Source organism: Camelus bactrianus, chromosome 35 (assembly GCF_048773025.1).
Source record: "Camelus bactrianus isolate YW-2024 breed Bactrian camel chromosome 35, ASM4877302v1, whole genome shotgun sequence".
NCBI classification, from domain to species: domain Eukaryota; kingdom Metazoa; phylum Chordata; class Mammalia; order Artiodactyla; family Camelidae; genus Camelus; species Camelus bactrianus.
The window spans coordinates 1,822,065-1,829,331 of record NC_133573.1 but is presented as its reverse complement, the minus strand read 5'-3'; positions in this window follow the sequence as shown (position 1 = coordinate 1,829,331).

The window sequence follows — 7,267 nt, the reverse complement described above, 5'->3', positions numbered from 1 at the left end:
CAAAAGCTAGAGGAAATCCTTTTTAAAAAGTTCTTCTGGATGCTAATGCAGTACATTAATTTTCACTGAAAGGATTTAATGTTTATTTGAATTTTCTGAAGACTTTTTGTGTCGTGAAGCATTCTTCCTTTTATTTTTTTTTTATTTTTTCCAGCTTCGCTGAGGCATCATCAATGATTAAAATCATAATGTATTTATTGTGTACAATGTGATGACTTGATACATGTAACACTGTGAATGGTGAAGCCTTCTTGACTAAGACAAATAAATGGAATGATCAGTTTGACTGGAATACTTTTTAGTTTCATTTCTATGTTTTAAATGCCTCCACTCTACCTGTTCATTAAGCTCTATCTTTAGTGAACTCAGAATTTCTCATGACTCTCAACTGTTATTTATCAAAAAAGTTCCAAAATCCAAACCCTTTCAGAAAGCTTGTCTTGCTATTATGCATTGAGTCTCAGCTTAAATTCTTTCAATACAGCCATTTAAAATTTACCATGTTTCTTAATGAACATGGTAAATAATGCAAGTGTCCTCTAATGCTCCTCATCTGTCACAAAGTTTGAGGACTGAAGCGAATGTTGTACCGCGACAGATAGTAACCAGATTCAGGATATCCACTCTCTTTGAAAGAAATGAGGACTCCACACTCATTCCTTTGTGACTAATGCAGAAATTGAAACTAGATCCCCAGAGGTAAATGGGAAATATTTCAGTCTACTGGGCTTCTTCATGTTAACGAGTGAAGAAAGAAAAGGAAGGATTAATTCTGTGGGAGTTAGTAGGATTCCAAGTTTGTGGAAAAACCAACAGAGAAAAAATGAACAAATAGAGCACTATGTTTGCATTAGCTACTAGCAATTTGAAATCTCAGGCAGGTGAAGAAACGTATGCAGAAACAGGCCATGGCTACTGCATGAAAGTCAGCTCTCAGCAAAGCACACCTTACTGTCTATTTTCCATCAAAATGGATCTCTTCTGGAAAAAAAAGGACCCTCTCGCTCTCTAGAGCGTAGCGTGTAAGAGAAACATTTTAATTTTAACTCCCTCAGTGACAGTGACCCCCCCTGCCCTCTCTGTTTTATAAATTATTGACAAAGCATCAGGAAGAGTCCAATTGTGCAGCAGCTAATTGGCCCCTCTGGTCAGTTCTCAACGGCCCTGAAAAGTTCATTGGTTTTAAAGAAAGGCTTTCCCGGAGTTGCAGGCTCAGGCATTCCAAGAGTTTGAATAAGTTTGTGTTCTTTAGTGCTTTTTAAATACAACATTTTGAGGCCAAGGCTTGGCAAAGAGCTATGCGGCTGGGATATTCACTTGCTAAGGAAAAATGAGAACAAGAATTGGTATTTTAAAGGGAATTAAATTTGAAATGTATATTTTAAAGCAAAAGTAGACTTTAGTTGATTTTCAAATAAGGGAAAAATGAATGTTGATATAAAATCATTATTATTTTTAAACAGTTTTATTTATTTATTATTGTATTATTTTATTTTGGTTGGGGGGGGGTGAGGTAATTAGGTTTATTTATTTTTAGATGAGGTACTGGGGATTGAACCCAGGACCTCACGCATGCTAAGCATGCACTCTACTACTTGAGCTATACCTTCCCCTCTATAAAATTATTATTGGTACAAAATGAATGTCAACAAAATTAAGATATGAGGAAAGATTTAAAGGTAAGAATATTTAAAGAAAATATTGTCATCCTCAAGCAATATCTTAAAATGTATTTTTAAATCCTTAAACTGGAAACAAGATTTTGGCCTTCAATATCTTATTTCTGTCTATACAAAAAAAAAAAAAGAGAGACTTTTTGCTGTGAAGCTGTTAGATATAAGATGAAAATGCTCTCAGCTTATATTTGAAATAGAGTATTTTCCAGTCTCTTTTTGGAATTTTATCTTGGCTGAGAATTGCAGTGTGAAACCAGTCCTTTTCCTTAACTTGTGACCTCTTAACTGTGTGAAGCACACGTGTAACCAAGCAGGAACCCGTGGGGCCGTCCAGGGTCAGACCCCGCCCCAGGTCCCCTGTTGCAGCTCATCTCTGAAGGGCCTGGGTAATAGTATCTCAGGTCTATTTCCTGAGTTGTTCAGATGCTAAAAAAAAAACCCACCACCCAATAGAAGAAATGAACTACTTGATGATGGAGAGCACATGGCCCCCAGACCTTCTGGTATCTTCAGGTTAATAGTGTTGACCCGCCCTGTTCCCTCCACATCAACCAATCAGAGAATTGTGCACAGCTAATCACGTACCCTCGGCCCCCCACGCACCTCACCTGCCTTTAAATGTGCTTTGCTGAAACCCTTCAGGGGGTTTGGGTTTTCTTGGGCAAAAGCCACCCCATCCTCCTTGCCCCACCCTTCAGTCAACCTTTCTCTGCTCCAAACTCTGACATTTCAGTTTGTTTGGCCTCAGGGTGGACTTGCCTTCCTTTGGTAACACATGCCTGCCCCTGGGGAGTGACTGCTCAGCAGGGCGAAGTTGGTCCGTGTGGAGGAATGTTTCATTCTGCATGTTGGACACACTGTCGTCCACACCGATGCCTGAAACAGAAATGCAGCCCCCCCGGGCTCCCGTCTCCATGCCCATCTCCTTCTCACGGCAGCACCGCGCTCAGGGATGCTCGCAGCTGCGCGGGGCAGTGCGCGTGCGTGTGTGGAGTGCGTGCACAGAAGCGGACGCGGCGGAAGCAAAGCGCCCGCGTCTCCTGCTCAGCAAGAGCGCTGCCTTGGAGGCCATCACCCCAAGTTGTTTTCACAGTGAGGTCTCAGAAGCTGTATTGAGTGCTTCGTTATACGAGGACGTGTCCAAGGGCTTTCTGCCTATCTCAATATAAGATATTCTCTGGGATCCAACTAATTTTTCCATTTTATTTTCTTTAAACTTTCCTAAAAAATCAGCATTTTGTTTTGCTCATCTGTTGAGTTTCTACTGATGGATTCATGCACATGGAAAGAAACACAAAGGAAAATTTGGGGGAAAGAAAGAAAAATTAAAAAGAAAGGGTTAGGAAGAAAAATATTTGAAAATTTAATAAAATTATATTTCCATGCAAGTCCGTAAAGTTTTTAAAGATTAATGTTTCTCAACCCTTCCTCCAGGCAGTCTATTTTCAAAGGAATCGTTTTTTAAAAAGAGGAAAATAAAGGGATACCTTGTATATAATGCCAATCCTAATTCAAATGAAGACTTTTTTGGAAACTCTAAATAAGAATATGAACACACCTGAAATTATGTTCAGAATGTGTATCAAGTAAAATCAGATGCCTTACTTGTAGTCTAATTAAGAGTTAAAAATGGATGCATTTAGGAAACAAAGATAATTATCCAGGTCTAGGTCAGATTTCAGACTGTCATTTGAGATTCTTCCCACCATCTCGAGGTACACTGTATCGTGCCCCCCAAGTGCAATGTTATATGCAGCATGAGCTCATTGTTCTTAATTTCTCTGACATCTGCTGCAGACATTTGAGACATATGACGAACACTTGTATTTTTTAATCTTCTCTTGTGTTTTAACATTGTAGTGACTGAAAGCAGACATTTGTACTTCTTATACACAAATTTCAAAACTTTTCAAAATTATCATGAAGAGACACAGTCATATTTCCATAATTCAGTACAAATCAACTCCCCAATGTTCTGTTTGTTCACTAAATGAGGAATTTCATTTTACACCTGGTTTGTCCCAGAGTGTCATAGGCAACCACATTTCCAGTCTTTCTCCATATCCTCAGTATAAAATCTGGTGGTAGGAGGTTTGTTTTTCTGTATTCTGTTTTTTTTTGATCTCTGGTAGCCAGAAGTCACAGATAATGATTCTATGTGCTTTATATCTATTGCCCTCCAAAGGTGTCTGGTTAGGAAGGAAGGAGGTCCACAAGAGGACCTGCAGTGGTGCACAAGTCTCTGCATGTCCGTGCGCGGACATGCGCAGCGCCACTTTCCTGGTACCCAGTGCACATTGCCATGTGCCCAAAAAGCTACTGTGCCAATGCGCACAGGACTCACATTGAACAACCTCCAAGTCTAAGCATTATTTTGCTCTGCTCTTATTTATACAACTTTCAAAATTGGAAGCTCACTTCTATGATTGAATACAAAACATCAAGTCACTAAATGTTGTTACTACATTACTTTGCAAACCCAGTAGTGAGGTCATTACTAGCCCAAAGATAGAAAGAAAACATAAATTTAACAAATCATTTAATTGCATCAAATTGCATGGTAGCATTGATTACCGTAAAGCAAAGTGTCATTGCAGTAGAGCACCAATGCAGCTCTGCACTCTAGAGGCTGTGAGGGTGTGTATTGTAATTTGGAAAAAAAATTGAACTCAGAAGTGTAGTGTTTCTCCACCTCTGTCAGCAGTAGAAGGAGAACTCTTAACCAGTGCTACTTCTCCGTGCGTCACTGACACCTCAATATCAGCTCTAACACTATACTCCAATTAAAGTAGCCCAAATTCCTTGAGGCTACTTAATTACATGTTTTGAAGGGAAAAAAATCACCATGAATCCGAAACATTTTGTTGTGAAACATCAAAGGTACTTCGCAAATTTTAGGGGAAATATGAAAAAGAGTCAATTAAAAACTATTCTGTAAGTCAATCTGTAGTAGTCTAAACATGAAATAATAAACAATAATAGTTCTATTATGTTTTATTTGATAATGATATATAACATTTGTTAATACAATAATTAAATTTAACCAGAAAAGTTAAATTTTTAAAAGAGCATGTGTTCATAATAATCCTCAAAAGGAATAAATTATTAGTATAAATTTTTCACAAAGAGAGTTGGAATATAAAGAAGAGTAGACATAATAGAACATGAATTGAAGCATTCATTAAATGGGAATTTTATTTCTTCTTTAAATTAAATATGTCTACAAATGCATTACTCACTATTAAATAATTTCTAGAACTCAGAATTTAATAAAGAATTTTTTCTCTCATATCAGTTCAAATCTCAGTTTCATCCACATTTTATTAACTAGAATTCAACCACCTGACCACAATTAGCTATAAAAGAGATGAGATATGTAGTTTAACTTTGAGTCCCAGAACACAAACTATTATCACTGAATAACTGGCCAAGCTCTACTTTAATAAGATACTATGTTTCTACTTCTTTAAATAATTTTTTTAAAAAAGCATACAGAGACTTTTACATAAATTGTTCCAGAAAATTAAGTACTGCCCCATAAGGCATGGTTTGGCAAAAAAATTTTAGTGAAGGGTAATATTTTAGTCTTTGCAGACCACGTGGTCTCTGTTGAAACTACTCAGCTTTACTGCTGTAGTGTGTCAACTGAAAACAACAACAACAAAAAAATCACAATGTAAAAGCAATGATTTTCAGTTTTATGTGGGGATCTTACTGAGGACTATAGCCCAAGAGACAGCCTCTCAGATAGCTCTGAGAAACTGTTCCAAAGAGGTGAGGGAGCAGCCAGTACATATATGAACTTTTTGACCACAGAAATACATGTAGTCAAAAAACACAAACAGAAAATACAAAAACCAGACATCTCAAGTTAATGACTTTAGTGATTTTCTATGAATGGAAAGAGACAAGAATCTAGGGTCCTTGGAATTCGTCCTTAGATAAGCACCTTAACTGTCTAGGGGCCACATATTCCAAACACAAAATGATTCAACCTATTTTTCTCCATCCTGAATACCCCCAGGGCTCACTGTCAAGGGCAACTGCAGAGGGTTATGATCTGATCTTTTGTATAACCAGATGCTGAGTGAGACTCTTTGTTCTTTTTGTTTACACATGCAGAAGCATTGTATAAACAACACCTAAATGATGGGTGTGCTGTGTTCCAATAGAACTTTATAAAAACAGGTGGCAAGCCTGGGATGGTTTGCTAACCCTCACCCTAACTGAAGGATGACTGATCAATAATGGTTGACACATACTAATTAGTTACAAAGAGAGTTCGAGTATTAATTAGCACTAGTCACCACACATAATAAGTAGGTAAGAAGAACATTTAACAATGTTCTAAGAAAACCAATTAGCCAAATGTCTTAAAATGCAGGTATAATTTATCTCCTAGGAGAAAAGTTCTCTAGCTAGATCAAATAGTAATAATTAAATTAAAAAAAATACATAGTTTGACTACACTTCAATTAAAATCATTAAAAAAATAATGAAAAACATACAGTTTTACTAGTGGAAATAGAGCATGTCAATATAATTACAAGAAAATGGGTAATCATAGAAGTGTGTCATTTAGGGGGGCACCACGGGTTGCATAAAATCAAAGCTAATGTGAAGGCATAGATGATAAATAGTATAGATTTGGCACAATTTAGGTGTAACAATAAATTAGCAGCTCAGTATGATGATCAGCACATGGATTTAAATAACTGACATGCTTGTCAGGACCTGTTTTTTAAAAGAAATAATTGATTAATAATGCAGATCTTGAGAACTGACTTGCCAAGACAGTGCTTATTTTTCACTTTATTCCAGTAAGATTATTAAGACTATTACCAAGGCTGTTGCCCCAGAATCATACCTCTGCCTGTCCCTTGAATGGAAACCAGTTGCTCTTATCTAAGTTTCAAGAGCCCATACAAGGAGCGAAAAGGACAACTGCCTCAGTTCTGGGTCCAAACCACACCCCTGTTCTCAGATGGCTCATGAATATTCCTCCTTTACAGTCATTTCCGTTTTACCTCCACCCTGCTGTGTATTTGGTGTTTTCCACCTGAACTGCATTGAGGAGCTGGCTTGCAAACGAGGTCCCTGCTTCTCCACTCTTTGGCCATTGAGTGAAGCCTGTGCTGTTCCAGTCTCAGCATCAGCTTTATCACTGGCTGCGTGAAATCAGTCAGAAAAAGAACCTCGCCGGCTGAGACAAGGGGCCTCCTGCTGGTCCAGTCGACCAAGGCAGTGATGAGACCGTAGGAGGAGAAGTCGCACAGGAACAAGGGCAGTGGTGATGAAAATGCAAATTTAGCTGTGTCATTTTAAAATAATGTTTATAAGTAATATTTCAGACTATGTTATTGTAAATACTACAATCTGTTTTATAATTACTTTTTATGATTTGTCTGCTTTTAAGATGTTAACACACTTAAATGAATATGTTAGAACTGTAATTTTAATTAAAAATTTTAAAGTTACTATGTTTACAATAAATACGCAAATATTATGGAAAGCTTAACCTTTTAAATCCACAAAGTTTTATGATATTTTTTAGTAATGTGTAACTATTGAAAGGAATTGATTAATTTTTA